Source organism: Cryptomeria japonica, chromosome 2 (assembly GCF_030272615.1).
Source record: "Cryptomeria japonica chromosome 2, Sugi_1.0, whole genome shotgun sequence".
In the NCBI taxonomy this organism is placed as follows: Eukaryota; Viridiplantae; Streptophyta; class Pinopsida; order Cupressales; family Cupressaceae; genus Cryptomeria; species Cryptomeria japonica.
In genome coordinates, this window is record NC_081406.1 from 458384529 (window position 1) to 458405789 (window position 21261).

Genomic DNA, 21261 nt, shown 5'->3' on the forward strand with positions numbered 1-21261 from the left:
TGCGCAAGATCAACTAATTAAGAAACAACAAATAAAAAATTATTTTTCCCCTTTTTTGAGCAATTGCGGTGGATTTTACTGTCAATTGCAATGGATTTTGATGGCAATTGCGGATAAATATTTGTAATTGCAAATTTCTATCTGATCAATTGTGGATTCTGGTTTTCTGTGCACGCACGTATTTGCAAAACCAATTAAAACAACAGAGGAAGGTTAGATCTGATTCACATCAGGTTCACCAATTGTTGTCATGTATGAAATCATCAAATCCAAGCTAATTAGACTAAAAGGATGAATCACAAAATCCTTAACTAATTAAATCAATTTTAAACACTGTATAATGAAATAAATGATAGAAATAGAAAGATTAAACTAAATTAAAACTCCATATTCTCCACTTGTGCTTCCATTGTTCTTCTCCATAATTGTTGGTGTAGGTGGCTCTCAGGTATTGCACTGATTTCCTACATAAGATGGACAATAACTTTGAAGACTCTGAATCTAGCTTGAATTGAGAAAAAGAGGTTGAATTTATATATTTTCAACACAAAGAAGGTGAGAATTTGAACTCAAGTGTTGATTGATAGACAACTAAAATTGATTGATCTGTTAACTCATTAGATTGATCTGTTAATAGAATTGATTAAGGAGTCAACTCAATTGATTAACTAGTAGACTGAATAGACTAGCTAGTTGACTGAGTTGATGAATCAGATGCCTGAATTGATTGGAGAGATAAGTAGATTAATTGATCATTTAGAAAAGGTGATTGAGAGTTAAAAAGGGTGATTGATGAGTTAGCTACATTAACTAATTAGATAACAGATTTGATCAATCAGTTCAGATTTTATCATGTGTTGTAGGGATTTAAAATTGAATTTGATTTTCATTTTCAATTTGGATTTAAATTTGGACTTTCGAATGCTAAAATGCACATGAAATTAACTGAAATTCAGATTTGGTGAAAAATAAATTTGGAAGAAATGAAATTAATTGAAATGAAGTGAAATTCGAATTAGTGGAAAATGACATGAAATTAGATGGAATTAATTGGAATTATAATTTGGGGATTGGAAGAATTAATTATTTAATTAATTGAAATGAAATTATTTAATCATAGGAAATTGAATTAATTAAATCATAATGATTATTTAACTAAGGAAATTTTTGCAATTAATTAAATAATTGATATTTAATTAATAATTGAGATAGGGTTAATTGATTAAATGATGAAATGATAAGAATTTGATAATTAAAAATGTTAAATGTTCTAATTAGAATAAATATTTAACTTAATCGAATAATTAAAGAATTACTTAATTAAATAGATGAATAATTAGTGTAGAATTAATGAGATATTTTTAGGTGTCTACACTAATATTATTAGATAATTGTATAAATATAATTTTTTAAATTAAATAATTAATTAAAAATATTGAAAATAAATTAAAATAAAATTTTAAAAAATGAATCTATTATTTAATAATTAAGATTTATTAAATAAATAAAAAATTATTAATAGATCTTAAGGAAAATTAATTTCTTTTAATAAAATATGTTTTTTTATATTTTATAAAATAATAGTAAATATAATAGTTTGAAATAAAATAAAATAAATTTTAATAAATGAAATAGCTTTAAAACTGATATCATTTTAGATTTTCTCAAGACTATTGAAAATACCTATACCAATTTATATAATGTATACAATAATATTATAAAAAATATATAATATTCTAAATGCAATTATTCTCAAGTAAATAAAATAATCTAAACTTGTATATGTACAGCGTGTAGAGTTTGAACTCGTCGCGATGTTGCATTAATTAGATAACGAAAAATGGCTATTAATAGATAACGAAAATGGCAATGAATTTATGAAATTGCCAATAAAATATTTAGTTTTCCATAAATAACAAAATATTAGCCAATAAAATTAAATAATTTTCAAATGGTAGATAAAAATCGCTAATACACTATAAGGGGCAAAAGAAGCAATAAACAGAAGAGAGAGGATAGAGCCAAAGAGAAGGGTATTATTCGTGTGCTGGATTACATAAAGAAAACCAAGGGAGGAGGAGTCTCCCTTGGAAATCAATGAAAATAACAACATGGAATGTCAGGGGTCTATCGGCCCCTGACAAAAAATGCTTGGTCAAGAGGGCTTTTCAAACAATTTCAGGAGACATCATCATGTTGCAAGAGACCAAGCTCAATGAAGAAAAAGCTTTCTTTTTCAAATCTTTAAGTAGGATGTGGGATAGTGTCTTTCAAGAGGCAAAAGGCTCCATGGGTGGACTGGTGACTCTATGGAATCCAGATAAAGTGACAGTAGAATTGATTAATAAGAAAGATAATTGGATGCACTGTAAAGCAAGAACATTGCAGGAAGATTTGGAATTCTCCCTAATCAATGTTTATGGACCGACAAAGATAGAGGAAAAGAAAAGGGTTTGGAAAGAAATTACAGATCAGATCAGAATGTTCGATCCGGAGAAAACAATTGTAGCAGGAGATTTTAATGCAATCCTCAACAATGATGAAAAATGTGGAGGTTTAAGAATGAATACCCAAGTGATGGAAGATTTCAAAGATTTTGTAGAAAATAATAACCTTTTTGATGTTGTTCCTAAAACTAGAAATTTCACTTGGACCAATAGGAGGGAAAACTTTTGCAGAATTTCTGAGAGATTGGACAAAATATTTGTTGGTTCATTTTGGATAAGAGGTAGTTTTGATCTGGAATCAAAAATCCAGCGCATAACATTTTCGGACCATTACCCGATTCAGTTAACTTGCACAATACCATTGATGAAGGTGAAAGGCAACTTCAAGTTCTTAAGCATGTGGTGGAGAGATTCAAATTTTGAAGAAAACATGGAAAAATGGTGGAAAGAATGTAAAGATATTAAAGGCACTCCTAGTTTTTGTTTTGTTCAAAAGTTAAAATATCTCAAAAACAAGATCAAAATATGGAACGTGGCTTCCTTCAAGAACATCTTTGCTGAAAAAATCAGAGTGGAAGAGGAACTAAATAGGATTAATAATCTGGTGATGGAGAAGGGGATGACGAATGAAGAATTCAATGAAGAGAATTCCCTTAAAGCGGAACTGGCAGAAATACTCCTGAGAGAAGAAATGTATTGGATGGATAAATCCAGGGAATTATGTCTTAACAACAAAAAAACAAAGAAGAAGAAAGAGTCATTGTCTTAACAACAAAAAAACAAAGAAGAAGAAAGAGTCACTGTCTCCAGATCGCTATCTGCAACTGCTTTGTTTTGTATGAGCTATGGATGAAAAAGCATCAACCTCCCCTTCACCCACAAAACGCAGTGGAGAGTCAAAGAAACAGAAACAAAAGGAGAAGAAGAATTCGCAAAAGAGAGCCTTGCGCAGGAGGCAGAATCTCCACCACAACCTGCAGATGTATCATGACAAGCATAAGCATGAGCATAGTCCCAAGCTCAAGAAAAGGTGCCTTGTATCGGCATCCCACCTCACCGAAATGCTACAGCCCACACCTAATCTACGCAATGTGGCTTATTTAAGTGTAAGTCAATCTCTTACAATGCGTCTCTATTTTTATCGTGGCTGGAAAATCCAACAAGTGATGTACAGAGAAATAATTGGTTGTGTTCCTAAGATGGTGTTTCACTCCTTGTGTGCAATGTTTTAGTTTGCCCCGATTTGCCACCATATTTCTCCTTGTATTTTAATTGTATACGAAAATGCACGCGGTTTAGAATGAAAAAATTTTCTTTTGCTAGAGGATGTTTCCTTGTGTCATAAGCTTTTTTCTATTTGTATGGGTTCATGATTTATCATTCTTATGTATTTGCAACTAAGATTTAGATGATGTTTTAGTGTATGCAAAAACCCTTTCTATTTTTTTTTTTCCCCCTCTTTCACAAGGATGTATAATTCTGGTTGTATCTAATCTTATGTATTTGCAACTCAGATTTAGATGATGTTTTAGTGTATGCGAAAACCCCTTCTGTTTTTCTTTTCCCCTCTTTCAAGAGGATGTATAATTCTGGCTATATCCAATTTTCAATTCGCTTGGGTCTATCACTGGGGACCTAAACCCACAAGAATTGAACACTTTCCTTTTGGTGATTGCTCCAACTTGTACGCTACAGTTCCGTTGATGGTTTTAATTTTTGCAATGGCTTAGGTTTTGTTATGGAATATAACTAAGGTCTTATTTATAAATTTGGAGTGGGTAGGGTTTTATAGTTCAAATCAACATAAGGTAAATGGAAAAAACAAATCATCTAGTGGAATGCTTGCATGAGTGTACTCTCATACATCAAAATGGTGTCTTGTTTGCTGGTGATCTAAAACAACTGATATCTTGTTTGGTGGTGATCTAGTATAGGAGTTGTCCTCCTAATTTTCTTTTTAGATGTCTATGAAGTTATCTCATTGTCCATGAACTTGAAGTTTGGAAGATATATAACATTTTTTCAGCTTTACATAGGGTAGAATAATCCCCTGCTCCAAGGGCATTTGTTGTTATATTCTTAAGTCTTAACAACTTTAGTTGATATCATAGTTAATGAACACTTATTGTAAAGACATGTCAATAACAATGCAGTGTTTGTAGCCAAATGAAGAAATAAATCATATAAATGTAAACCAAATTCTTTGTTAATGGTGGACATTATTATAATTTCTTGGATTGTATTTCATGCATGTGTGCACTTCATGTCTAATGGTACTTATGTATACTTGCTTCATGCCTAAAGTGAAATCAAGTGTATACTTCATGTGTACACTTCATGCTTTACATGTATTTGTGCCTTATGTGTATATTCTATGTTTTGCATGGATGCTTCTTGCCTTATGTAATTCATTTGTATAATTTGTACTTTACACCTTACGTGTATTCGTGTGTATGACTCATGCCTTATGTATTCATCCGTATAACTCATACTTGATGTATTGGATTCATTCATAAAGTGATTCTGTATACCTTTCTCATGTATGCTTCCGCCTCTATGTGTATTGCCACCCATGTGTTCATCCATGGATGTGCTTTGTATCTTATGCAATTGTTTCATGTACTTTCAGCATGAATTCTTTTTGTTTTGAATGAATGCCCCTTATCTTACATGTTTCAATGTGATTGAATATGCTTAGTTATTCCATGAGTATGCTTTGTGAGTACTTATAAATGGGGTGATTTTTTTAAATCACCTAGGCCCTTCTTTTTGCAAACATGGGTTTCATACTCCTAATAACATGGGAAGGACGACATAGGGATTACTGAAACATGACGATACTATGAAAATCTATAGAATGGAAGAATGTGTAAGAGTAATATAGGAAGGAAGAATGTGTAAGAGTATAATTGCTCAAACCATGAGGTGATAATATAAGAACTTGATGAGTATAGAGATTTTGCCCATAAATCGTCATAAGAGGAGAAAGGAAACATGTTGAGAATGCAGTCAGACAAAGATAATATTAGCCATGTTCAATTTATTCGTGTTATATTTAATACTGATCTACCACCTAAGTTTACCAATACGTCAATATCCAATCATAACAATCTATATGGTTACAGACTGTACGACACGAAGGAGTGATACCAGACTTAATTAATTGAGATCTTATTCATTACACACCTCTATTTGGTAACTATGATGTTAGTGACATTCACGCTGCCCACTGAAATTTCTCATTGACTAAACATATTCTAATATTAATACATACTCTTTATGGATGTTAAGATTAAGCCAAGTTCTTATTATTAACTTTTCATGTTGTCATCTAGATCTAGATCAAACAACTTGCACATTCTCTAATTAATACAACCTCTACATTTTGGGAAATTTATCCCTCTAATTGGGGATTCAGACATATTCATCCAACAAATTATAAATCAATAAATTTAGACATATCTCATATGTGTATTCCTCTCATGAACAGTATGTAATGATAGAGTAAAATCATCATTTGTGGTTTCCTTACAATAACTCCTACAATCAGAAGTGATACTCAAAAACGGTATTTATCATTTCGCAAACTGCTTATCACAAATTGTTATGTTCAAAATTTGTACCAAGCGTGATTGAACATAATCATCTTCCCTGATATCAAACCCCTTTACAAATGTTATAGCATTTTATCATCTCTCGAGCAATGGTGTTAGGCTACAACTACCATACAAAACAACAATATTTAGTGAAGAAATTTCTAAGGGCCCCATTCTATAAGGCATAGTCAGCATGATAATCTCACAATTAAGGTCATTTTTCAAATCATCATATTGCCAACCTAACCAGTTTTTGCAAACACAATTAGATGGCCTTGATCCTTTCCTCTAGAAGAGAGCGGGCTTGTCTTAAGTTAAATCATGCAAATTTCCCACTATTGGTTATAACTCACATTCAAGGTAAAAGCATATATGCCTTAATTCAAACCTACAACATGTAGTAATATCAGAGTAGAGTCATCTTGAGCACTACCATTGTGATCACCATAATTTGAAATTGCTTGAGGACAAGCAATCTGGGGAAGGGAAGACTGTCATGTCCCCACATTTATAGTAGAAATAATTAATATAGTTTTTGCCATATAAAATTATATGTTAAAAACATATCAAAATTATATTATATCACATTAACATTAAAATAATATTATATATTATCAATTTACATTTTATATTGAATGATGTTATTATATTAACAATAAATAATATTATATTATCAATTTACATTTTTTATTGAATTATTGGCTTGAATAGTTCCAAATCGGGTTTTATATGAAGTGATGCTCTTCTTGAAAAGAGCCGTCAGAAATAGAGGGACATCAACTCTTCAAAAAGGGGCGTGCTGCCTATTAGGAGACCATCGTGGCTCTTCACCACATGGGGAGGTAGGATAAATACCCCCCTATGCAAATGGGAATAGGGAGAATACAGGAGGGGAACAAGAAAGTCAGATCTGCCAGCAAGGATAGAGAAATGTACAGAAACTGCCAGCAAGGATAATAAAAGAGAAGAGGGCCTGTAATGGAATATAATAGTTGATATTATATATATAAATTTTTTTATGGTCTTAATTAAATTAATGGAATTAATATGATACAAAGTTCAGAAGCAAATAATGTATAATTATTAAAATGGCATTAAAATGATTATACATGAGAACACTATTAGACATAAGACACACACATATATATCTGTTAATGAATTCAAAAGGAATAAGGCAATCAAATTCAGTTTGTATGAGTTGCTTTAATATTGTACCATGCTAATAACATAAAATACAACAATAACAATTAATGAATAATTCTGATTTAAAGTAATACTAACAGAAATAACTGTTAACAATCTAATATAAGACACTAAGGCAATATAATATGATGAAGTATAATAACTATGTCAAGCATAAATTAATTATCATAATTAGTTCAACTGAATGACAAATATGACTTCATTGGAATATCACAAAAGGTTCATTGTAAATGAGGGGCTCTCTTAAGTATGCCACTCCATAGTGGATGCCTAACACCTGCCACATGGAGCCAAGAGGGGTGAAGCATCTTCTCTTGGGCTTAAGAGAGAAGGCAGTTGTGATGAGGGGGAACAATGATATAACACCTCGCTGGGTACGCTACTCCATGATGGATGCCTAACACCTGCCATATGGAGCCAAGGGGGATATGGTATTCTGCCCTTGGGCCTAGGAGGGATGGTTTCTAGGACAGCCTATCCAACTAATGGACTAAAGGAATTGATTAGTAACTGACTTACAAACTAACTTTATATAATAATCTGATCTCATTTAGGAAATATAATAATATGATTATATCCTGAGTTACCGGGTTCGGCCCCCTAAACCCTTGGTGCTGGTCCGGTACGGTCCTGGTTCGGGGTTTGGGTCCAGTTCGCCTGTGTTCCGGACAAGCTTTGTGGTTCATAGGCTTGGTTCGAACTAGGGAGAACCCAAGACGACCCAGGGTCGAACCCAAGAGGACCCAAGACGAACCCAGGGGTCTGACAATCCAAAAATGGCTTTTTTTTTTTGCCAAATTTTTTTTTTTGAAATCCACCACATAAAAAATTAAAATGACCCTATGTCTCAAGCCACACACCTATACATCTTACAACCAAGAGAGAAGCACAAGTCTTTACGAAAGAACAAGTTAGAAATCACAATTCCCGTTTGGGAGAATGCACCTTGATCAGAATTTTGACTTCTTTGGCCTTGTTCTTGACATCTTAAAAAAGCAGAAAATTGATGCACGCCATGGAGTTCTGTGTGGGTTTGAAGGTTGTAATTTGGTGTTGGCAGTGGGGGAATAGCCCCTCAACCCCGCCCTCTATACCGATAGGGAGCGTGCCCTGGGTGATGCCTCGGGACCCTGCGAGGGGCACTGCATATATATATATAATTTACATGTTTTTGTACTAACGAACCCAAACCCATTTTCAAAATTTTGCCGTACCAGCGTACCAGGTTCTTCGAACCCAAATCGGTGCCTGAACCTGAACCGGTAACTTAGATTATATCCCACAATTATAATTCTAACAACCATTAATATAGAAAATTTGATATCATTTAATATAGTTCATTTTTCAGTTTAAGTATTATTTCATGTATGTTCTCTAATTTTGTTGCAGGAAAACAGTATACAAAGGTACACCTATAAAACACAATTACCTATTTATAGATTTGGCCAAATTTAGATTAACTTAAAGTGTAACTAATTAGGGGACATTATAGTGGTATCAGAGCATGATTCTGCCAGCCTGTTGGACAAAACAACTACTCAGCTGGGACTAATTCTTCCAGTCTCTTCTCAAATAAATAAAAAATTGAATTGGTTAGGCCAACATTGCATTCTTATGAGTGTGCCTTTAACTGCTTCATGTCTTACATGTTTCTTATGTGTTTTGAGCATGCCTACTCCATGGGTGTTTTATATGTACACTTTCCTCATGTATACCTTGTGCTTGCACCATTTCTATCATGGGTCTAGCATATGTGTTTTATATCTTATGTGTATTTGTGTTACTTCATGAATGAGATGTTTTCAGATGTCTATTCCATGAATACCTCTCTCTTGTATGCTTCATGATAGATGTTTCTTCAGCATGTCCACTCCACAAGTACCTTTCTCATATATGCTTGTACCTTTTGTGTATTTATGTATTACTTCATGGTTTACATGTATGATTCATGTCTTGCATGTATTCATATGTATGGTTCGTGCTTTACATAGCTCGTTCATGCCTTGCGTGCATTACTTCATGCCTTGCATATAGTCATGTATGTTGCTTCTTGGCTTTCATGTATCCATTATTTCATGCCTATGTGCACTTCATGTCTTATGGTACTTATGTATACTTTCTTCATGCCTTAAGTGAATTCATGTGTATAATTCATGTGTACACTTCATGCTTTACATGTATTCATGCCTTATGTGTATATTCTATGTTTTGCATAGATGCTTCTTGCCTTATGTAATTCATTTGTATACTTTTTACTTTACACCTTACATGTATTCGTGTGTATGACTCATGCCTTATGTATTCATCCATATGCTTCATACTTGATGTATTGGATTCATTCATAAAGTGTTTCTGTATACCTTTCTCATGTATGCTTCCGCCTCTATGTGTATTGCCTCCCATGTGTTCATCCATGGATGTGCTTTGTATCTTATGCAATTATTTCATGTACTTTCAACATGAATTCTTTTTGTTTTGAATGAATGCCCCTTATCTTACATGTTTCAATGTGATTGAATATGCTTAGTTATTCCATGAGTATGCTTTATGAGTACTTATAAATGGGGTGATTGTTTTAAATCACCTAGGCCCTTCTTTTTGCAAACATGGATTTCATACTCCTAATAACATGGGAAGGACAACATAGGGATTACTGAAACATGACGATACTATGAAAATCTATAGGATGGAAGAATGTGTAAGAGTAGTATAGGAAGGAAGAATGTGTAAGAGTACAATTGCTCAAACCATGAGGTGATAATATAAGAACTTGATGAGTATAGAGATTTGGCCCATAAATCGTCATAAGAGGAGAAAGGAAACATGTTGATAATGCAGTCAGACAAAGATAATATTAGCTATGTTCAATTTATTCGTGATATATTTAATACCAATCTACCACCTAAGTTTACCAATACGTCAATATCCAATCATAACAATCTATATGGTTACAGATTGTACGACACAAAGGAGTGATACCAGACTTAATTAATTGAGATCTTATTCATTACCCACCTCTATTTGGTAACGATGATGTCAGTGACATTCACGCTGCCCACCTGAAATTTCTCATTGACTAAACATTTTCCAATATTAATACATACTCTTTATGGATGTTAAGATTAAGCCAAGTTATTATTATTAAATTCTCATGTTGTCATCTAGATCAAACATCTTGCACATTCTGTAATTAATACAACCTCTACATTTTGGGAAATTTATCCCTCTAATTGGGGATTCAGACATATTCATCCAACAAATTATAAATCAATAAATTTAGACATATCTCATATATGTATTCCTCTCATGAACAGTATGTAATGATAGAGTAAAATCATCATTTGTGGTTTCCTTACAATAACTCCTGCAATCAGAAGTGATACTCAAAAACAGTAATTATCATTTCACAAACTGCTTATCACAAATTGTTATGTTCAAAATTTGTACCAAGCGTGACTGAACATAATCATCTACCACAATATCAAACCCCTTTAGAAATGTTATAGCATTTTATCATCTCTCGAGAAATGGTGTTAGGCTAAAACTACCATACAAAACAACAATATTCAGTGAACAAATTTCTAAGGGCCCCATTCTATAAGGCATAGTCAGCATGATAATCTCACAATTAAGGTGTTAGGCTACAACTACCATACTAAAGCTCTATAATTTGTTTATGTAAGTTTTAAACTGAGTCTATTTTCTTCTTTGTTTCAGTATGCTAGTGTTCTTCAGCATTTTACTTGGCAGAGATGAATATTTATGCTAATTTAAATAATAAATCATTTTTGCTTTGAAAATTTTCTTTGCTTCTCATTGATCTATGCTTTTTGAGTCATGGATACTTGAGACTTTTGTTTATTACAATACATCCATCATTCTATGCTTTTTTATGTAGATCATTGTGGATTTCTCATTTATCTTGTAAAAGCCTCTAAATTATTTTGATTTCTTTTCTTAGGTGCATAAAACTGCTGGTCCTTCGAATCAGACAGAGAGCATGAATGTGCAGGTAACCGATAGAGTTCTCAGCTGCTCTTTCCAAGAAATTTGTACTCATTACGTTGTCAAATATGTAGGCATCTTTCATGATTGAATTTGTATGCTGAAGTTGCTTATACTGGCAGTCACATATGTCCACTCCACCTCGTTCTACAAGAAACAAGACAAATTCTGTCAATTTAGAGGATTATGAAACAGATAACATAGACATAGAGGATGCAGATCTGATGGTAGGATTTTCTCCAATCTCCATTATTTCTGGTTTTTGTGAAGATATAACTTCTCTTGCCCAATACTTTGTTGCATAATATTATAAGTTTGGGTATCAATGGTTGCAGAGACAAACATATCAGCCAGCTACTATTAAAGTTGAGAATAACCCTAGCCAGGATGAGCAGTCCAGTCCAATGCAAGAGAAGAGGACAAGAGATACTATATCTTTGCCACGGCGAGAAGGACTTCGGCCTTGAAAGTCAACCATCCGACATTCTTCTCAAGATTCTAAAGACCAAGAATGCATAGAGGAGGAAGATGATAGAAATAAAGGGGAGGCTGGGGCTGGAGGAGAGGAAGATGAAGTTGAGGAAGAGGGTGAGGAGGGTAAAGAACAAGAAGGAAGGAGATGGTATGCTCTCTGAAATCACACTGAGGTGAGGAGGTTTTCTCTTGAAAAAGAAGAAAAGCAACGACTGCAATTTCCACCATGTAAAGTACTGCATAAAGGAAAGGGAATAAAAAATGCACGTGATGGAAGATGAGGTGGCTCAAGGGCGGAAAAACATCGTTGTGCGCAAAGAGTTGATGATTCAGATGATTCTCTTCTTGTGGATAAGATGGATTAGGGTCCTGTTGGTTCATCATCATGGATGCATGTGGGAAATACAAACTTTGGTCAACAATGGGTTTGTGGCAGACTTGACATGCATAACGCAACTGCATGGGGTTTGAAAGTTGCAGCATCTAGATGGGGACACCAAGGTGATACGTTTGGTTATGGAGGTGTAGGTGCACAACCTGCTGAGCCTAGTTCAAAAGGTGGAGCTGACATTCAACCCTTGCAAGTTGATGAAATAGTGAGTTTTGATGATATTGGAGGGCTTTCTGACCACATTGATGCATTGAAAGAAATGGTTTTTTTCCCTCTTCTCTATCCTGATTTCTTTGCAAATTATCACATTTGTCCTTCAAGGGGAGTCATATTGTGTGGTCCTCCAGGAACTAGAAAAATGTTGATTGCGAGGGCTTTAGCATGTGTAGCTTCCAAGGCAGGACAAAAAGTAAACTTTTACATGCGAAAGGGCATTGATGTGCTCAGCAAGTGGGTTGGGGAAGCTGAGCGGCAACTGAAATTACTATTTGAAGAAGCACAAAGGAACCAACCATCCATAATATTTTTTGATGAAATAGATGGTCTTGCCCTAGTGAGGTCTAGTAAACGAGAACAAATTCACAATTCTATTGTATCTACACTTCTTGCTCTAATGGATGGTCTAGACTCTAGAGGTCAAGTAGTGCTTATTGGAGCGATATACAGGATTGATGCTATTGATGGAGCTCTTCGCCGGCTTGGTCGATTTGATCATGAATTTGTATTTTCCTTACCCGATTGTAAAGCATGAGCTGAGATATTAAAGATCCACACAAGAAAGTGGAAGAATACTTTATTAAAGGAATTAAGAATGGAATTAGCAGCAGCTTGTATGGGGTATTGTGGTGCTGATTTAAAATCTTTGTGCACAGAAGCTGCAATTAATGCTTTTCATGAGAAATATCCTCAAATATACACTAGTGATGATAAGTTTGTCATAGATTTGGATTCTGTGAAAGTAGAGAAGCATGATTTCTTGGAAGCTATGTCTACTATTACTCCTACTGCCCATAGAGGTGCAACAGTACAGTCAAGGCCATTGTCCCCAGTAATAGCTCCATGCTTACAAGGACATCTAAAAATAATCAGTGATTATATTTCTAACATCTTCTATGTAGTGGCCAACGGTGATAAAAAAGATTCGCTGAATGACAGTTCTCGCCATCTTGCCAAGTTACTTGGATTTCCTATGGTTCTTCCATTCCATTTGTTTACAGACCAAGACTTCTACTTTGTGGGAAGGAGGGTGCTGGCTTGGTACGGTTAGAAATTGCTTTCATAGATGTTTACACATCTATAACATGAGTCTGTTTTATAAAACTTTTGAATTGGCTGGCTTCTAATCGAGCTACATTTCTGAATGATGCTATATTTCTACTTTTCTTGCCAGGATCACATTGGCCCTGCAGTTTTACACGAATTAGAGAGGTTCCCTGTGCATTGTCTTGGGCTTCCATCACTTTTGTCCGACCCAAGTGCACGGACCCCTGAGGAAGCACTAGTACACATTGTGGGAGAAGCAAGGAGGACTACTCCTTCTATCTTGTATCTGCCTCAACTTTAACTTTGGTGGGAGACTGTGTGTATATCATTACATTAGTACACTTATACTTTTAAAGCTCTATGCCTTTGGGATTTCCTGTGATATATTTGAAATCTCTTTGTTTTTATTGCTAGAGCTTCCTAAAATGACTATACATCTGATTTTGTTTGTTTCACTGAGCTTCATAGGCCCATGATCAACTAAGAGTTGTTCTACTATCTATATTGGAAGAATTGCCATCAGACCTTCCTTTATTACTTCTTGCAACCTCCTCTATACCCTCTGATGAATTGGATGGAGAAGCTGCATCCTTGTTTGGTCGTCGCTATATGTATGTATCAAGGACATCATTGTCTTAGTTTTTGTATTTTTTCTGCTTAGTTTGTTCAAGATTATGCTAAGGCAGGTGAATCCTTTTCTATATAGCATTGAGTACTGGGTACCTCATTAGCTTCTGACTCTGTATAAATTGAATTTGTCATTGAATTGAGTGTACATGAATTCGATGGTATCTGATACACCTTGAATGCATTGCAAATTTTATTTTTGTTTAGTATAATAGAAGGTAAAATCCTGAATGGATTGCATTCTTTTGCTTTATGTGCAGTTACCAAGTAGAAAAACCAAGTTCAGATGACAGGTGTAGATTCATCTCGCAACTGGTTGATGCTATTCTTACTATCCCTGATCAACAAGTAGTAATTACTCCTAAAAAAAATGTTTCTAATCCTGAACTTCCAAAGGTACCAAAAGCAGCAAGAGGACCAAGTGAAACTGAGCTACGTGACTCCGAATGTGTCTTCGGGATGTCTGCAGCAGGTTTTGTAGTGATGCATCAATCATTAGTTGATTCATTTGTTGAGGATGTGTTTACCAAGTGAAAATTAATTTTGAGTGCTTATATGTATCCACATACAATGTGCAGACTTCTGTATGAAAAACGGTTCAGTGTCTTCCATTACCCTGTCATGGATGAAGACGCTCTTGACTATTATGCAATAGTTCAAAATCCAATGGATATCACTACTTTACTGCAGCGAGTAGATAATCGACGTTACTTGACATGCTCAGCATTCCTGCAAGATGTGGAACTAATTCCTGCCAATGCAAAAGTAAGCATGATTGGACATGCCTATGATCCTATCAGCTTTATGGGGTTGAACAAAAATTTGTTTTCCATTCATTCCTGATAATAACTATCATTAGTTTTGCATAACAGGCATATAATGGTGATGACTACAATGGAGCTCGAATTGTCAGCAGAGCATATGCAGTAAGGGATGCGGTATGGTTAAATATGCTACTAATAGAGACATACAGTAATCGAAGTTCAAATGTTTTATGTCAAGTAGTAAGCATTTATTGTTCACTTTGCTAATCCTTGTCTTACGCATAATCAGATTCTTGGCATGCTTTCCCAAATGGATCCTGCACTAGTTGCCTTTTGTGATAAAATTGCTGCTCAGGGTGGGCCAACTCATTTGTCAGAGGATTCAACTACAAATTTTCCTTCGAATCCTGTTGCTCAACCAGTTCATATTACAAGAGCAAGTGAATGCTTACGCAACGTTCAGCCTGATATGAATGTATCTCAAAGTTACGAGGTCTTGAAGCGCTCAAAGCAGAATAGTGATCGTGATCAAGGTGGAATTATGCTTTGCACCATGCCACTTGTAATCCTTTTTTATTTTTGATATTTAGAATTAGAAGCACAATTGTATTGAAATTCTCAGAATGTGTTTTTTCTACAGGTAAAGTTGTGGCTGGGGACTCTGATCCATTTGCTGAGGACAGATCACAACCCATGGAGATTGATACTCCTGGGCAGAATACTCTAAAAACAAAATGCCTTCATGGTAGGCATTTAAAGGTGTGCAGCAATGTGAGGCAAATAATCAAGAAGAAATAATGAATCAACCCGAACGCAAATCCTCTTCCAAAGTGCCAATAAGCAATCACTTGGCAGAACAGATTGAATCAATAGAAGATAATTTTGTGAAATGTACCGAAGGTTATGGAATCTCAGAAACTTGAAAGACTTTATGCTCTAATTTGTCGAAGGGTGATATCCTTAGCATATGCGAACAAGCCTACAATTATTAAATTCTTGAAGGACTTCTCATCTGATGAAAGCAATTTTCATAGATAGTTTTGTAACCGAATGTCCTATGAAGTTTTTTTTGGGGCTCTAATTTGTCGAGGGGTGATATCATTGAAAGATGTGGACAAATCTATGATTTTTAAATTTTTGAAGGACTTCTCATCCGATGAAAGAAATTTTTAAAGAGAGTTTTGTAACGGAATGTCCTATGAACTGCTATGTTACCAGAAACGCGACGGGAGAACTTCGTTTCGCGTTTTCCCCGTCGCGAACGGCGGTTTCCAAACTGCTGTCTCACAGTCAGAGAAATTTAAAGCAGTGAATTTTGCAGTGAAGACCTTAATCCTGCTACAGGGGAAATAAGAGAAGATATCATTAATACTGTGACATATGCACAGGAAATCTTGGTAATACATAGGTTTCAGTGAGAATATGCTCACTTTGTAAACAGATTTCTTCATGATATTGTTTCTCTTTCAGGTTGAATAAATTGATTTTTTGTTATTGTCTCCATGGATGAGTGTGCATTGCTTTCAAATTGATATGTCAAGGACATTGATATTGGTCTTCTTAGTCTTTCTGAGTTGCATTTTCCATTTACTGTCTTCATTCAAGGAATGGATTAATCTGGTCTAAATGGAATATGGAGTAATGTATGTTCATCTTTGGATTTCTCGGAAGAATTGCAGAAATTGTCTATTGGTGGGAGTGTTTCTATAATGTAATAATACAAAGGCGCCCCTTGGATGTGAATTTGTAGTGTCATGATGAGTCTCTGCATGGTTTGGTATTTGACTTTGTTGCCCGGATGAAGCACTGATCTGAGTAGTTATTTGTTCAAAGGTCTAAGCATTCATTGGAATTCAAAGATGAATCATTTGAACACTTTATTTTCCGTTATGTTCTTTGCTTTGTTAGCTTAGGATTCTTCATGTTCTTTGATTTAAGAAGTGAGATAGTCAGGAACACTGTCAGTTTGAGAAAATCTTGCATATTATTTTATATCTGCTTGTTGTTACTGAATAATATATCATTTTTGATAAGGGATACCTTTAGGTCTAGCAGAGCCTAAAGAGCAAAAGGTGTCAACCTTTGGGTTGAGTTTTGTTCGTTGGCCAAACTAACATTTAAAATCAAGAATAAGTAATCGCAAAGCTTTAGGTTTTAATGGGTCCAATTTTGGAAAAAAACGTCAGCACACTCGACTTGTGACTACACAAGACTAATGGTTGTGTAAGCAAATAGGCATTCTACTACTATTGGAATTAGTATGACCAAAAATGTTCCAAACAAATTACAATGTAATATTGAAAGAATTTTATTAAGATGAGAATAATAATATTAAAAATCACAGCTGTGAAAAATTAAACATCTTTTTGAAATGCTGCATGTTTGATCTTTGTGGTTTGTGATTTGAACTGCTCGATTAAAAAATCTCTGTTTAATGCCTTTAGTACATCTTTAATTAGTGAACATTGACCAGCCAAAAAAAATAGATTGGTTCAATGGTGGATAAATGAATCGCACCATTTAGATATACTTCATCAACCTAATATGGTCCTAACCACCTTGTTTGCATCTTGATCTTATGATCCTTATATTGTGAGTCATAAAGGAGAGTCCATTCACCTTTTTGAAACATTTTTGTCTTGATAAAGAGTTCTTTCCACTTAATTTAATATTTTCTCACTATCTCAATATGATGGAAGGTTTCTCTTAAGATAAAATCAAGAGCATTAAGTTGCATCATTCTCTTTTTTTGGGCTGCTAATATGCCCATAATGAATTAAAGTTTTTACCTTAATGTATTGTGTTCAAACTCAATTGGAAGGAAATATTTTATCCCATAAACTATTTCATGTGGTGTAAACAAGTTGTAGTCTTAGTAACAATTTATCAAAGAAATTGGCCTATGCCATATTTAAGTACCTTAGTAACAAGCTATCAAAGCCTCTTTGATATAAAATATCACCAAGGATAGTGAAGTATGGTGTACATTGGAGGAAAGTTTTGTGTTATTTATGTGAAAGGTTAGGTGGTGAAGTTTGACCGTGGTGGTAAGCATAAATATCATGATACTAGGGTGAATAAGGACCAATAAGCTGTCATATAAGTTCAAAATTAGGGACATTGTGTGGGTATTAATAATTTCTCAACAAGAACTTAGAATGTCGACTATTCTATGGCATATCCAAGACACATTCAATTATGGCTATAGTATCATCAACTAGATTATTTTTCCAACTAGATCTGCAAGAAATTATTCTTGAAACTATTTGCCATGTATTTGTAGGTGATCAATTCACCATATTTTGTTTGATATTCATCATTAACCTTTTTTACTATAGTTTAGAATAACCATAAACAAGGATGTGTTGGATATTCCATTGAATTGTTATATTAAGACCAACAAGAAAAGCTTCATATTCAACAACATGGTTTGCACATGGAAAGCTAAATCTAAATGCTTTCAACATGGAATTTCCTTGAGTATAAACAAGATTCAAACGCTTGCTCCATGACTAGTACAAGAACAATCGAGACATAACTTCTATATAGACGGCTCTTCAATAGTAAAGATAGATTCATCAAGATTATCTATAACGAATGGATGATTATCTATAAGAGGTGCCTTAAATAATTGATCCATAGAAACCTATGCTTTAATTTCTTTTTTATCTTAAAACTTACTGTCAAGTTCACCTAACAACGTTACCCTCTTATCCATATTAATTGTAACAGAATTTTTTAATAAGAGGCATTTGAATGGATCCAATTAATAAATGAGATTTTCTTGGTGACTAAGCATGTAATGTCACAATTTTTGTGTACAAAAAAGACTACTAAACATTACTGTTCCATAGAAATATAGGAAAGCTCATTTTTCATGAGTGTTTGATTGATAATAGATTGTTTTCTCACAATCTTGTTTATCATTTTGTGCTAAGAGTGCGCCCAAGGAGACTAATATAGTTGATATGTAGAAGTATGTGATTATTTTAATAGGAGACATAAGAACCATTGGTGATGCAATATAGTCTTTGATATGATCAAAATATTCTCAGTAGGATTCATTCCATTGAAACCCACCATTTTTCTTGAGAAGGTGGGGAAATGGTTGACATTTGTAAAAAGTTGTGCTATTAATCTTCATATGGCTAGTAGCTTTCCTTGAAGTCAATTATATTATTTTAAAATTTTAAAGGGGTGGCATATCCATGATAGTTGCAAACTTAGAAATATAAAAATCTATATATCATTGAGATATAATAAAGATCAAGAGTTTTTTGATGTTATACCAAAAATACATTTCTTGGAATTATATATATATATATATATATATAAGGATTCAAATATAAATTCAAGGACATGAGTGGTATTCTCTTATTTTCTATTTTCCCATTTGAAATATCATCTAAATAAACTTCCACAATTTCTATGGAGCATGTCATGAAATGTAACTATCATTGCCCTCTGATAACTAGCTCCCATATTTATCCATCTAAAGGTGTCACTTGATAGAAAAAGATACCTCAAGGGCATTATGAAAGAAATTTTGTGTTGGTCTATAATAATAATTCAAATATGATTACAACTCAAAAAACTATCCACAAGTGATAGCATTTTATAACTAGCTACGAGATCAATAATCATGCCAATGTTGGAAGGATGAAAATCATCTTTTGGGCAAGATGCAATAACATATTTGAAGGCTATACATATGCATATTCCTTTTATCTTTTTTGACATGAATTATAATGGATATCCATTCAAGATAGTCAATTGGGAGTATGAAGTTAACATTTAAAAGTTTTTGTAGTTCTTCTTTGACTAGTAGGGCAATTTTAGGATGCATCTAATGTAGTTTTGCTTAATTGAAACTTAGCATTAAAAAAGCCATGCATGGAGGTGAACCAAAATAGAAGGGTCCAATCCAAACATGTTAGCATAGGACCAATAAAAATATATGAAATGTGCTTTACAAAGTTGATGACACTCTGTGTTCTTTTGGAGGATTTTAAGATGTAAATATATAGATTATTTTTTATCCCCAAATTTTTATGAATACTAAGAGGTGGTGGGGGTGGTGGGGGGGGGGGGGGAATTACTATGCCCAAACTTTTAACAAAACTCTTAAGCAATTTTACTACAGACCAGTATAGTAGTTTAAACAATAAACCGATTAAAACACAAACAAGCCAAATAGCAAATAGAGAATTCACCCACATAAGCACAATCACCATAACACAAGATATTTTGACGTGGAAATTTAAATGGGAAAAACCATGGTGAGTAAAACTCACAAGTCAACTATCTGCAGAATAGTAACCAGACCGGTTAAGGTCAGATCAGTTAAGGTTAGATCGGTTAAGGTCAGACCGGTTAAGGCCTTACAATTTTCTTCATCAGAACAGATCTTGTTAGGAATCCAGATCTCTGTTAGGAGATAAGTCTTGTTAAAGACTACCTTGTTAAAGGATTTCAGATTCACAACTGTGAACCACCTTGTTAGAGGATTTACAAAAGGCTTGACTGGGCCTACCCAGTTAAGGATTTCAGACTTGTAGAAGAGATTAGTAATCAACAAGTGAATGATCTAGACAATAGCATATAATGCTTGATTAGATCCTTGACAACTATTTGTTAATGCATTGGAACATTACTTCAGTCTTCTATCCTTTTCATGTTCAATCTCTATCGCATGATGCTTCTATAACAACTCCACTTCTTCAACATACATACACACATACGTTCATTCCTATAAAAACCCTAGACATGATGTCCTTAAATAGGAAGCTGATTTCATGTCAGTCTAATGAGATTGGATTACAATTTCCTAGGTTCAAAGCATCTAAACACATTTGGTAACACGACATAGAAGCACCGCCAAAGTGTCGGTGGATGATAACTCATCACACTCTACCATTTTACTTCTTAAGCACAATATACCAATAAACAAAGACTCGTAAACTGGAACATAGTGTTCTGATAAAAAATATTGACTGCCACTAGGGGTCCTTGTTCCACTTGAGGTCTTCATACCGCTTGAGGTCTTCAATCATGCTTTGACCGGAAATCATTGTCTGCAAAACATTGATAGTCTTCTATAAACAAAGACTATTCATTCAATGGCATATAATACCGGTGTGAACAATACAACACATATTACCGGTGGAGATTAACTCATACATAAAATAAGTGTGTGTCCATGAATGACAATCACAACTAAACATCATCAAAATACCAACAAATTTATGTCATTTTTATTTTCAATCAAGATTGCTAAGTGATATTTCCATTGTGGAAGTGCTAGGGGAAGATTGGATTCCTCATGTAATAAGGCCTCTAAGAATTTTCCATCACTAAACAAATCTTTGTTTTCATCTTTTCTATGTTTGATAGCACATTAGAGAGGGTTTCTCTAGGGGATTTTTTTTAAAAAAAGTACGACTAAGGAACTCTTCCTCTTCCCCAAAATAGATAGTGGTATCAAGATTGAT

At 34.1% G+C, this 21261-nt stretch overlaps 1 pseudogene; it reads left to right on the plus strand.

Moving 5' to 3' along the window:
* The first annotated feature begins 3427 nt into the window (after positions 1-3427).
* Positions 3428-15808, plus strand: LOC131054702 (ATPase family AAA domain-containing protein At1g05910-like; annotated as a pseudogene).
* The last annotated feature ends 5453 nt before the right edge of the window (positions 15809-21261 follow it).